The sequence below is a fragment of the Ambystoma mexicanum genome, chromosome 4q (assembly GCF_040938575.1).
Source record: "Ambystoma mexicanum isolate Mex_15411 chromosome 4q, UKY_AmexF1_1, whole genome shotgun sequence".
In the NCBI taxonomy this organism is placed as follows: Eukaryota; Metazoa; Chordata; class Amphibia; order Caudata; family Ambystomatidae; genus Ambystoma; species Ambystoma mexicanum.
In genome coordinates, this window is record NC_090928.1 from 460,730,926 (window position 1) to 460,745,192 (window position 14,267).

Consider the following 14,267-nt stretch of genomic DNA (forward strand, 5'->3'; position numbering starts at 1 on the left):
ACCATAAATGAGGCAAAGGTATGTTGATGTACAGCATCTATTCCGTGGACAACGTGGATGTCTTTCTACATCAGGTATCACAAAATTACTGTTACTGCTGCTCATCTTTATTACCTAAGGAAAGAAAAGGTAATCTTTAATACATCAGCATTATAGACTCCTCCTGGACATTGCTGTCTTGCCTCGATACTTTCGTCCTTGATCCATTGTCTGCTTGCTGAACGATGAGAACAAACTCTGGATCTCTATTTATTTGGAAGCAATTTTTAACCATATGAAACATAAATGTCTCCAGCAAGAAGAAAACTGCTCTCAGTATGTTTAGACCTGTTCAATGACCTACACCAGCTCCCACTCAACTCCTCAAATCTGTCTTAGTCCAGATGACATGACAAACTTCTTTCAGTATGGAACATAAAGTTTGCCTTTACCAGCAACCTTCTGTCCCTCGAAGGAAAGTCTCACACCACCTTCCTGTGGGTTCTCTCAGAATATAGGCTCGCTTGAATTATAATTCCCTCCAGGATCACATTCAGATTTTCAGTGTTTCTGTAATCCCTTAGGAATGTGAGCAAATCTGTGTGTCTTCCAACAAAATGTGGGTATTCTTCAATCAGATGAAAGCACACCCTTCCAACAAGTCTGTGTGCAGCATCAGGTGATAGGGGCATTTGTGCAATCCCAACTGTACTCAGGTAACTGCAACACTTGCTTGATGTTTGCTGCAAGTAGTCTACTCACAATCTGGCAATTTTTATAATCTTGCAAGAAAGTACGAATGTTCTCCCCACAATTGCTGGATATGAGCGCAGCACATAGAGGAAAACCTCAAATATAATCCTTGAAACATTGTCATTGGATAACACCATGGGCAAATCTGAACAAGAACTCAGTGTGGAACGAGTCGGGATACTGCACTCTTTTCCAATTATTAAAGCCACGATCAAAGTCTGGCATATTTCTCTTCTTATCAAGGCTTAAGCATGCCTCAGTCCACAGTTTTTAACAAGCTCCCCTGTGGCTTAAAAACAAATACTTTTCTTTTACTCTGATATAACAGCACAGAGTGTTCACATCAGCTTCCTTTAACTCTTTCAAACATAGCGTGAAAGAGTTTCCTGAACCAAGCCACAGTCCAACAAATTATTTGTCTTTCTACTTGTCAGCTTCTGCGTCCGTCTTCCTTGTCATAGATCTCGCCTGCACATGCTGTGGTTTTTCCCCGATGCTTGTACTTGCTTCTAGTTGGGGTGCAGCAGAGAGGTTTCTCCAGCAAAGATTTTAACGTCACCAAGAAATATCCAAGCACGCCTGCTCTGCACTTTGACAGCAGACGGCGCAACGTCTTCTACAATGAACGGGCCGTTAAAACAGGGTTCGTCCCACCTTTTCCCTGTGTGGTTACGTACTAGGACCTCATCTCTGGCGAATAGTTGAGGAAGATGAAATTCTTGAGATTCATTTGTTGAAGCATCTCTTTTTGTGTTCTGTACTGCCCTGCACCATTGTCACTGCAACTGTCCTGAAATGACAGAAATACTGGAAGTCATACAGTTCATATAATCATGCATTTCCATTCCAAACAAATATGTAGTTGTCTGAGCATCAATTCTAACTTTGGATGGAGGCATTAGGGGCATTCTCATTTGCCTCTCAGTCACAATTTCGTGAGGCGTGAGATGGTGGTCAGAACCCAGTTCGTTCCTTAAAGAATATAATGCCACTGGTAGGAAATGCAAACACCCTTTCTTCAAGGTAAGCTCTAACTTGGCTCTCCTTTCCTTGAGCAGTCCATTGAGCCTCTCACAGATCCCATTTCCTTGCAGATGATAAACTGAGGAAAACTTGTGCTTTATACCAAGGAACAAGCTCATCTGCTCAAATGTCTGGTTCACAAAATGCGGGCCATTGTCTGACCGTATTACCTCACATACTCCCCAACTAGGAAATATTTCCCGCATTAAGAATTTAGCTGCACAGGTGGAATCTGGATGTGTACAGGGACCTGCCTCAATCCACCTTTAGAAGGGAGACATTACAACAATCATATACCTATATCCATTACATACTTGGATCATATTGACATAGTCTATATGCAAATGCCAAAAGGGGCCAATGGGTCTTGGAATGACCCCCCTAACTGTGCGCAGTGTATGCCCAGCCATACATTTTTGACAGACTGTACAATTTGTCATAAGAAATGCAACATGCTCTAACAGATTTGGTACAAACTAATCTTCAGCAATTGTTGCAGCAAGATTCTCCCTAGTTGTGTGCGTGGGGTAGTGAAGCTGTTCCAGCGCCACCCTCAATAAGGATACAGGTATCACCGGTTTACCAGTGCTGACTTGTTGCCACAATGCTTCAGAGTGGTTTGAAGAACTCCCTCTTCGTGTCCACAAATCTTTCTCATCTTGAGGTGATTCCCCTCCATAAGCTGTTTTTTTCACAAATCACTATATTTTTCAACCACATTCATCAACACAACCATTTTCTCTTTTACATTGAGTTTTTTAAAAGACATTAGGCCTCACTACGAGGTTGGAGGTGGCCATGCCCTTAATAAGGTATGAATGGTACCGTTGCTACCATCCTGTTCATTTCTCCTCATCCTTCCGTCTCTGTATTATTGTATCCCTTAATTTCTGTTCCTCTGCTTTTATTCTTTTTTGCTCCAATGTTTCATGCTCATCGATCACTCTCTGGGCCTCATCACAAGTTGGGCGGTAACGCCAGCGCAAATAGCGCTGGGGTTAATAGTCCTGCTGCCAAACTCACCGGTGCTAGTAGCGCCGGATGACGGGTTTGACGGAACGGTATTGCCCATTCCCCATTGAGCCCATTCGGGAATTCCCCATTCCCCATTGGGCTCAACGGGGAATTTTCATGCTCTTACCGTCGGCAAATTTTCAGCGGATTTCCCCCCAGCCCAGAGCATGGGGGAAATCAGCTCAAGCCATGATTTGGCGGACCCTTAAATGCGGCGGTAACAGCACTACTGCTGCATTTAAGGGCTACCGCCAAACTCGTGATGAGGACCTCTGTCTATTATCGCATTTTCTTTGCTCTTCTGCTCTCTCTGATTTTCTTGACTGCTTTTCTTGGTATAACTGCTCTTGTCTTTGCTTATCCTTCCTTTTCGATCCTTCATCCTTCAATCATTCCTCTCTTTCCTTATCTTTTTAATCTTGTCTGTCTTAGTATTCCTGTTGTCTTACATCCTCAATGCTCTTACCATCGAATGTTAATAAAATCTGACCACCCATCCATTCAGTCTACAAAAGCGCTGTCTCATCATCCTTGTCTCTTTCTCCTTTCCATCGTTTTATCTCTTCCTATTTCTAGAGATGTACTTGCTCAATCACCTCTCTCCTTATCGCATTTCTCCTTGTCCCTCGGGACCTTAGAAATTACATCTTTCTCAATATTTTTCTCTGTGCTTTGCACAGGTGACTCATATGCCGGGTTACTATATCCTGTTGCTGCTTTAAGATCCTTCAATGGGTATAACCCATCGTCTTTCTTGCTCTCGTCTCCTATTTCAGCTGGGATGGGGGAGCACAAGGCTCCTCACCTCCTTCTTTGCATATATTAAGTATCCAATCTATAGGAGGCTCCTTGTCTTTCCGTTGTTGGTACATTTTCTAAAGCTCTAAACTAGCTAATTGCTTCTCTAGCTTCTTCCCTGTGTATGCTGCATGCACATATGTCATCATATGCTGCAGGACTACCTTCGATAGTGACCCTCCTTGAGGCCATGGCATAAACATTTTGTCTGCGGTTCTTTTAACCCATTCCGAACTATACTGTTTGAGCTTAGGTGCATGCTTCGGTAACTGCTTACAGAGATGCGCAAGTGGAGTAATATCCTCCATTCTCGACTCATCTATTCTTAACATTGTATAACACTTGTTTATTTTCAATCACAGATTTAAAAGGTACGTTTCATAAAAATAATATAATATGAGCGAGCACTACTCGTCGCAAGCACCAATCCCACTAACCACAATTTTTTACTTTAATCTTATTCAAAAACAACCATCAAGTTCAATTCTAAATAATCAATTAATTTGTTTCTACTTATGACTTCATCGTTCACAAAAATCACATAAAAAAAACAGACAAGCTCAACAGGTTACAAAAATCTCTTGCAATCTTTTTTCTAAGACTCATCTTGCCCGCTAAAAATACTTCAAGTGAAGTGCAAATTAACCCCTTTAAAACCGTCTTTAATCGGTTTTGTCTCCTAATGTTCTGCTATGGGACTCCATGTTCAAACTTCTTCTGTTATGTTGTAAAAATGCAGGCCAGGGCATTTTCTCTTATCGTGGCCTCTCTCACGATTATATTATTGCTCGGCCACACTCGAGTCATTATCTCATTCCCCACATATATTTATATGCTTACTCTTACGCTATATTTTATCCTGCCACCCTCAGTTACATTCTTATTTCTTTACTCATCACACATGTTTTTGTCAACTCACTCAGGTTGTTACTCACCAATATCTTTTTTCATCTTCTGACTCTCGGGATCGTCTGCCTTTTTTACTGCCTCTTCAACCTTCCGATTGATCAGCTTGAAGTAGAAGTGGGAGAGGATTTTATCGAAACTAGGGAGCCCGTCACACCAGGACTTGTAAGATTTTCTTAAAAATCACACTAACCACTATCTACAGGGAGCTTCACGTTCATTCAGCTGAATGGCAAAGGTCGTTCGATATTGCCGAAACTCTAAATTTTACTCAGATCGATGTCTCTTAAACCATCCTATCTCTGCTAGAAGTGAACTGGATAGCCCAGCCCCTTTGATGAGCAGCAATTACCCTCGAGATTGAATGGGATGCAGACTTTACTCATACATCAATAATAGAGCTGACTCAGGAAGTTGACAAAAGTAAGACTGTTTTAATGTAAATTATCTAAAACAGGGAGCATAACGAACATCAACACAATTGCTTGATCTTCAAACTCTAAGTACTTTATGAAAAAACTGCACTTTTATAAGGAAAATGTGTCCTTAATGACGTTAACCTGCTTGTGTACTAACGTCATCCTATGTGGCAAACTACTAAAATGTATTAGCATGAGCTATTGGTTCTGAGTGAGCATCTAAGTATATGATCCATACTAGTCATAAGAAGTGTAACTGTGTGATTGTTTACTCAACATCAGGTGGGGCAACTAAGCCCTCTCTAAAAAATGAACACTATGAATGTCACTAAATACACAACGTCCCATTGGTTTACACACTATAGGACCCCTAAATACGCAGGTCCTCTACAATTGGTTGGCACTCTATCCTCCTTCAGTACTTTTCCACCTTTGTTAGCAGCCTGCCGGCGGGCCATCCGGATGCTGGTGAGGTTGCCTTAACTTTAGCTTCTCACCAATTAGCATATCAATCTATCATCACCTCTGTGGTCTACTGTCAATTAGGCCTTAGAAATTTGTCCGTGAGAGTCTTCTTAGCTCTGAGAAAATTAGGGAGTGAGGAGCACAGTCTGCCTTTGTGCGTAGGTGTGACTTCATGCTTCCATGTGAGTAGAGACCATAGAATCGAGCTTTTTTGTGCATTTAATATTATTTTCTAATAGACCTCTGATGTCTTGATTTTTGTTCTTTCACATGATTTTGTATCCAAACTCAGTTCACTCCAGTTTTGATAAGACCCTGGCTTCTTGGCTTGCTCAGCCTCGTCTTCCGCTGATACGCTGCTTGTAATTCAATTTGCTTTTTACTGTGACACACTTAACTGAGGCCTTTTGCTAATGTCCAACCTGCTATAATATGTTTAGTGGAAACATCCATAATTCTCTCATCGCTATGTATTTATACGTTGGCACTTGCACACTGTCTATTTGCTATATGCTTAGACTTAGCTTTGCGATTACTGCTACTCAATGGGTACATTGGCTCCCAGATTCTCTTAGGTACTGGCCCTTGTACTGGTACTGGACTGAGTCCATAATCTGCTCTTTGTCGATTCAGCTGTTCTGTATATGTCACATACTCTGGTTTCCAGCATACAGGTAAAAGGGGCAGGTCGATTGAGGTAGAGGTACTTGGCTCCTCCTCTACAATCCCCCCTCTGGGAGATTTATTGACCACTCCCACATCATCCTTTACATCCAGGCAGCTTGGCCTGAAGAACAACCTCTTTGGGACCCATATCTTTATGACTCCCTTCAGGCATCTTGCTGTTTTCACATGCTCAACCTTATTCCATGCCATTAGCTGCTATTGTCCACTTGGACTACAGTAGATCCTTCTTCCCACATATTTTTTATGATTCTTCGGATACAAGAACTTTGTGCCCTCAGGTGCATGGATACTAGCCTTCACAAAGTCTCTGATCTCTTCATCTGTCAGGTCCTTGGGCTTGCATCCTGATTCAACATCGATCATAATCTTCATCCCTATGGCTTTCTTTGCTGTCTTCTTGCATTGTGAGATTATGACCTTGATTACACAAAATCCAAGCAATATCATCACTATCAGGGCTCCAAGAACTTGAAAATGTCTGCCATCCATTGTGGAACCCAAGAGAAGAGTGATCACTAAATACACAACGTCCCATTGGTTTACACACTATAGGACCCCTAAATACGCAGGTCCTCTACAATTGGTTGGCACTCTATCCTCCTTCAGTACTTTTCCACCTTTGTTAGCAGCCTGCCGGCGGGCCATCCATATGCTGGTGAGGTTGCCTTAACTTTAGCTTCCCACCAATTAGCATATCAATCTATCATCAGCTCAGTTGTCTACTGTCAATTAGGCCTTTTAAATTCGTCCTTGAGAGTGTTCTTAACTCTAAGAAAATTAGGGAGTTAGGAGCACAGTCTGCCTTCGTGCGTAGGTGTGACCTCCTCGTTCATCCAACTTCATGCTTCCATGTGACTAGAGACCCTGGAATCAAGCTTTTTCATGCATTTAATATTATTTTCTAATAGACCTCTGATGTCTTCATTGTTATATTCATGCCTTCTGAAGAGGAGTTTTGTTCTTTCACATGATTTTGTATCCAAACTCAGTTCACTCCAGTTTTGATAAGACCCTGGCTTCTTGGCTTGCTCAGCCTCGTCTTTCGCTGATACGCTGCTTGTAATTCAATTTGCTTTTTACTGTGACACACTTAACTGAGGCCTTTTGCTAATGTCCAACCTGCTATAATATGTTTAGTGGAAACATCCATAATTCTCTCATCGCTATGTATTTATACGTTGGCACTTGCACACTGTCTATTTGCTATATGCTTAGACTTAGCTTTGCGATTACTGCTACTCAATGGGTACCTTGGCTCCCAGATTCTCTTAGGTACTGGCCCTTGTACTGGTACTGGACTGAGTCCATAATCTGCTCTTTGTCGATTCAGCTGTTCTGTATATGTCACATACTCTGGTTTCCAGCATACAGGTAAAAGGGAAAGGTCGATTAAGGTGGGGGTACTTGGCTCCTCCTCTACAATCCCCCCTCTGGGAGATTTATTGACCACTCCCACATCATCCTTTACATCCAGGCAGCTTGGCCTAAAGAACAACCTCTTTGGGACCCATATCTTTATGACTCCCTTCAGGCATCTTGCTGTTTTCACATGCTCAACCTTATTCCATGCCATTAGCTGCTATTGTCCACTTGGACTACAGTAGATCCATCTTCCCACATATTTTTTATGATTCTTCGGATACAAGAACTTTGTCCCCTCAGGTGCATGGATACTAGCCTTCACAAAGTCTCTGATCTCTTCATCTGTCAGGTCCTTGGGCTTGCATCCTGATTCAACATCGATCATAATCTTCATCCCTATGGCTTTCTTTGCTGTCTTGTTGCATTGTGATATTATGACCTTGATTACACAGCATCCAAGCAATATCATCACTATCAGGGCTCCAAGAACTTGAAAATGTCTGCCATCCATTGTGGAACCCAAGAGAAGAGTGATCACTAAATACACAACGTCCCATTGGTTTACACACTATAGGACCCCTAAATACGCAGGTCCTCTACAATTGGTTGGCACTCTATCCTCCTTCAGTACTTTTCCACCTTTGTTAGCAGCCTGCCGGCGGGCCATCCATATGCTGGTGAGGTTGCCTTAACTTTAGCTTCTCACCAATTAGCATATCAATCTATCATCACCTCTGTGGTCTACTGTCAATTAGGCCTTAGAAATTCGTTCGTGAGAGTGTTCTTAGCTCTGAGAAAATTAGGGAGTGAGGAGCACAGTCTGCCTTTGTGCGTAGGTGTGACCACCTCATTCATCCAACTTCATGCTTCCATGTGAGTAGAGACCATGGAATCGAGCTTTTTTGTGCATTTAATATTATATTCTAATAGACCTCTGATGTCTTGATTTTTGTTCTTTCACATGATTTTGTATCCAAACTCAGTTCACTCCAGTTTTGATAAGACCCTGGCTTCTTGGCTTGCTCAGACTCGTCTTTCGCTGATATTCTGCTTGTAATTCAATTTGCTTTTTACTGTGACACACTTAACTGAGGCCTTTTGCTAATGTCCAGCCTGCTATAATACGTTTAGTGGAAACATCCATAATTCTCTCATCGCTATGTATTTATACGTTGGCACTTGCCACTGTCTATTTGCTATATGCTTAGACTTAGCTTTGCGATTACTGCTACTCAATTGGCTCCCAGATTCTCTTAGGTACTGGCCCTTGTACTGGTACTGGACTGAGTCCATAATCTGCTCTTTGTCGATTCAGCTGTTCTGTATATATCACATACTCTGGTTTCCAGCATACAGGTAAAAGGGAAAGGTCGATTAAGGTGGGGGTACTTGGCTCCTCCTCTACAATCCCCCCTCTGGGAGATTTATTGACCACTCCCACATCATCCTTTACATCCAGGCAGCTTGGCCTGAAGAACAACCTCTTTGGGACCCATATCTTTATGACTCCCTTCAGGCATCTTGCTGTTTTCACATGCTCAACCTTATTCCATGCCATTAGCTGCTATTGTCCACTTGGACTACAGTAGATCCATCTTCCCACATATTTTTTATGATTCTTCGGATACAAGAACTTTGTCCCCTCAGGTGCATGGATACTAGCCTTCACAAAGTCTCTGATCTCTTCATCTGTCAGGTCCTTGGGCTTGCATCCTGATTCAACATCGATCATAATCTTCATCCCTATGGCGTTCTTTGCTGTCTTGTTGCATTGTGATATTATGACCTTGATTACACAGCATCCAAGCAATATCATCACTATCAGGGCTCCAAGAACTTGAAAATGTCTGCCATCCATTGTGGAACCCAAGAGAAGAGTGATCACTAAATACACAACGTCCCATTGGTTTACACACTATAGGACCCCTAAATACGCAGGTCCTCTACAATTGGTTGGCACTCTATCCTCCTTCAGTACTTTTCCACCTTTGTTAGCAGCCTGCCGGCGGGCCATCCATATGCTGGTGAGGTTGCCTTAACTTTAGCTTCTCACCAATTAGCATATCAATCTATCATCACCTCTGTGGTCTACTGTCAATTAGGCCTTAGAAATTCGTTCGTGAGAGTGTTCTTAGCTCTGAGAAAATTAGGGAGTGAGGAGCACAGTCTGCCTTTGTGCGTAGGTGTGACCACCTCATTCATCCAACTTCATGCTTCCATGTGAGTAGAGACCATGGAATCGAGCTTTTTTGTGCATTTAATATTATATTCTAATAGACCTCTGATGTCTTGATTTTTGTTCTTTCACATGATTTTGTATCCAAACTCAGTTCACTCCAGTTTTGATAAGACCCTGGCTTCTTGGCTTGCTCAGCCTCGTCTTTCGCTGATATTCTGCTTGTAATTCAATTTGCTTTTTACTGTGACACACTTAACTGAGGCCTTTTGCTAATGTCCAGCTAATACGTTTAGTAGAAACATCCATAATTCTCTCATTCCTATGTATGTATACGTTGGCACTTGCCGCTGTCTATTTACTAAAAGCTTAGATCTAGCTTCACGATTACTTTTCTGCTTGCGTTTCTTCCGCATCTGTACACGTGTAAAATGACATGATAACTTTATCTTTTTCTGTGGTATAAGTTCTTCACCTTGAGCCCAAGATGTCACTTATCCTTATTGCTTTCTTGATGCCTTATAGAATATCTGCATTCTCTTGTCATTACACCTCTTTTATGTGCTTCATCTTCAGCACCATGTAACATATACTGACAATGGTTAGTGACACTACCATTCATCCTTGCCATTTATTGGCTCTGCCTCTTCAGGGATTTCATTCAAATGGCCATCATATTTCTTTGTATGCAGATATGGTTTTCTCAATGGGTAACTTGGCTCCCAGAGTCTCATAGATACTGGCCCTTTTACTGGTACTGGACTGAGTCTACTCCTTGTCAATTCAGCTGTTCTGTATATGTCACATACTCTGGTTTCCAGCATACAGGTAAAAGGGGTGGGTCGATTGAGGTGGGGGTACTTGGCTCCTCCTCTACAGTACTGAACAGCTGATATATCTTTTTGCTGTAACCTTCAATACATTCCTTGAACCTTTCTGAAGGCTCGTGCACATTCTTAAGGCCATCTGTGACAAAGCATTATGTTAGATAGTTCTACTGTACAAAAGTACACAATTGGCAGCATCTCCAGCATCTTGCTGAGTGATGTAGGTGATGTAGCATTTGACCAACCCACTGGTTGTCTTCTTTGAGTGGTTGCAGCAAAGAAAACATGATGCCTAACATGTACCACTACGTAGGTGTCAGGTAGGTGGCATTCAGTTTCTCGCCTGTGGTTATTCCATTAGTCAGTCACTGTATTGAACTCAAAGATGCTCCAGCATGTGTACAGTTGAATTCCATCCAGTTGGCATTACAGTTTCTAGCTGGTTGTAAGGAAGATGGTGGCATGACCACAGACTAACTAATAAACTCCATGAACTTGTCGGGGGGAAATTCTGCCGGGGTCGGCCGGGCCGTCCGCGGACCTCCAGGCAGGGAGGCCCCAACTCCTCCCGTGTATATCCCAGATGAGATGAGATAGAGTATGAGACGCACACAAGGAGCAAGGTGACTCTGCTGTTTATTAGACAAAACGGCAGGGATGGGTCAAGGAGCGTACGCGTTCGTCCTGACACACACACAATCGTGGATCTCGCAGGCCCTTTTTACTGTATTATGACGCGCTACTTGCGTCACTTCAGAAAGTTAACAAAAAACCTATCGCCACTCTTAATTGGGTGTTCGAGTGGTAGGGTTAGTATAGCACACATATAGAGAAAGATATTAGTGGACAAGGTGTAGTCAGGTGGTATATCTGGGTTGTCCCTACGATTAGATACATGAGAATTGTTACATGAAGACTCCTGAGGATTGGCTAAATTTGCTGGCGTCAGTGATAAGAGCCCCATGTTCTGATTGGTGCGCCCGTGAGCTTCCCAGCCTGGGACCACCGTCGTTCCCAGCTCTCGGTGTACCTGTAAGTTGCAACAATGTTTCACTATGGGTACATGCAGACAATGTGAGGACTTATTCATAGCTGGACGGGGGACCGCTCCCACTGTTGCAGATGTCCATTGAGCCTTTCGAGTGTATCTGCCAGTGTCTCGTAGCGAGGGATCCAGACGCCTCTGTTCTCCTGGGTTTGGCATCTCGTCAGGTTCGGCTTGGTCACGTGGGGAGGGACCGTGAAAGAGGCAGAATTCTGCACAATTAATATTGTTTTTCTACTGCGCGTCTGGTTTAATTTGTCAGTGTGACTTTAACGTTGGTGCGCGGAGTACGAGGTTGCAACATCGTGCCTTTGATGATTTGCTCTTGGAACGTGGGTTTGCAACATTGCGACCTTGGCTGGTTGCTTCGCCGAGCTCATTCTGCAGGATCAGCAACTGACTCTTGCCTTGTTGATGTCCACGGGAGCTCTTGTTTGAGGCCTACTTGGGCCTGGTGCATAAGTTGTCCGTTTGGTGCACAGGTGCTTTAGGTTATAGGAGCATATAATTTCATGACCAGTATTGTCTTCATTATACTTCTCATGGCGGTAACTGGTTTTAAGAGAAGCGTGAGCAAGCTAGTAGAAGAGTTCATGACGCGTCTTGCGTTTCTGCATTCTGAAAGCCTATGTAAAAATAATAAAGATGCACGTCCGTGAATATGCCTGTCGCCTACGTCATAGCACTGAGTATATTCTTCGTGTAGGTTGGTGTGGGAATGTCCAGTGTGTACATTTGTACAGATGTGCTTCCCGTTGTCTAGGTCGTCATGGCATCTCTAACGACGTGTAGATTTTAGTCTAGTTGATCCGTGCCGCAGGTGTCGGCATGGCCAGTGCGGGCTGCTGGGCAGGCAGATGGACACATCCGTATGTTCCTGTACCAGGGTATCTGGTCGTCTGGTAAATGGACAAACTCGTCTCGTGGCGGGTGTTTGGGTCGTGACCCTCTAGGCCATGGGTGCACAACATACGGCCCGCGGGCCAGTTGCGGCCCGCCATGCTCTTTTGTCCGGCCCGCGAGGCACAAAGACTTTCCTAATGGAGGGCGGCCCGCGGCCGCCCTCCATTAGGAAAGTCTTTGTTGTCTTCCTGGCCGGACAAAACACTGGCCGTCATTGGCTCAGCACACATGCACCACGTTGCTCCTACGAGCCACGTAGTGTGTGTGTGCTGACCCAATGGAGGGCCAGCACTACGGCTGGCGTGGTCCATAAGGCTTGATGCTGGAAGGCATTTCAGCCTTGGACCACGCCAGCCGTAGTACGATTCCAGCGTTCCTGCTTACCTGCCGCTTACCTGCCTTCCAGTTCCAGCACGTCTCCGGTAAGTGGTCTGTTTGTGTTTGTGTGTCGGGTCTGTTTTACTTTATGTTTGTGTGTGTATGTTGCGATGGGGGGGGGTGTCGGATGTGTATGAATGTTGGAATTTGAATGTATTTTGTGTGTGTGTTGAGATGCGGGGATGGGTGTCGGATGTGTATGAATGTTGGAATTTGAATGCATTTTATGTGTATGTTGAGATGCGGGGGTGGGGGGGTGTCGGATGTGCATGAATGTTGGAATTTGAATGTATTTTGTGTGTATGTTGAGATGCGGGGGTGGGGGGGTGTCGGATGTGCATCAATGTTGGAATTTGAATGTATTTTGTGTGTGTTGAGATGCGCGGGTGGGTGTCAGATGTGTATGAATGTTGGAATTTGAATGCATTTTATGTGTATGTTGAGATGCGGGGGTGGGGGGGTGTTGGATGTGTATGAATGTTGGAATTTGAATGCATTTTATGTGTATGTTGAGATGCGGGTGTGGGGGGGTGTCGGATGTGTATGAATGTTGGAATTTTAATGTATTTTGTGCGTATGTTGAGATGCGGGGGTGGAGGGGGGTGTCGGATGTGTATGAATGTTTTGATTTGAATGTATTTTGTGTGTATGTTGAGATGCGGGGGTGGGGGGGTGTGTCTGATGTGTGTGAATGTTTGTATTTGAATGTATTTTGTGTGTATGTTGAGATGCGGGGGTGGGGGAGTGTCGGATGTGTATGAATGTTTTGATTTGAATGTTTTTTGTGTGCTGAGTTGGGGGGGTGGGGGTTCAGGTCTGTATGGGTGCATGTGTGTGTGCTGATTTGGGGGGTGGGGGTTCGGGTCTGTATGGGTGCATGTGTGTGTGCTGCGTTGGGGGCGGGGGGTTCGGGTCTGTATGGGTTCATGCTTGAGAATGTGTGTGCTGCGTTGGGGGTGGGGGTTCGGGTCTGTATGGGTGCATGTGTGTGTGCTGAGTTGGGGGGTGGGGGGTTCGGGTCTGTATGGGTTCATGCTTGAGAATGTGTGTGCTGCGTTGGGGGCGGGGGTTCGGGTCTGTATGGGTGCATGCTTGAGAGTGTGTTTGGGGTATAGTGTTTGGTTGGGGGTGAGGGGGCCATGGGGCATAGTGTTTGGTTTGGGTGAGGGGGCCATGGGGCATAGTGTTTGGTTGGGGGTGAGGAATAGGGGGCATAGTGTTTGGTTGGGGGTGAGGGATAGGGGGCATAGTGTTTGGTTGGGGGGTGAGGGACAGGGGGCATAGTGTTTGGTTGGGGGTGAGGGACAGGGGGCATAGTGTTTGGGGGTGAGGGGGCCATGGGGCATAGTGTTTGCTTGGGGGGTGAGGGACAGGGGGCATAGTGTTTGCTTGGGGGGGAGGGACAGGGGGCATAGTGTTTGGTTGGGGGTGGGGGCCATGGGGCATAGTGTTTGGTTGGGGTGGGGGCCATGGGGCATAGTGTTTGGTTGGGGGTGAGGGGCCCATGGGGCATAGTGTTTGGTTGGGGGTGA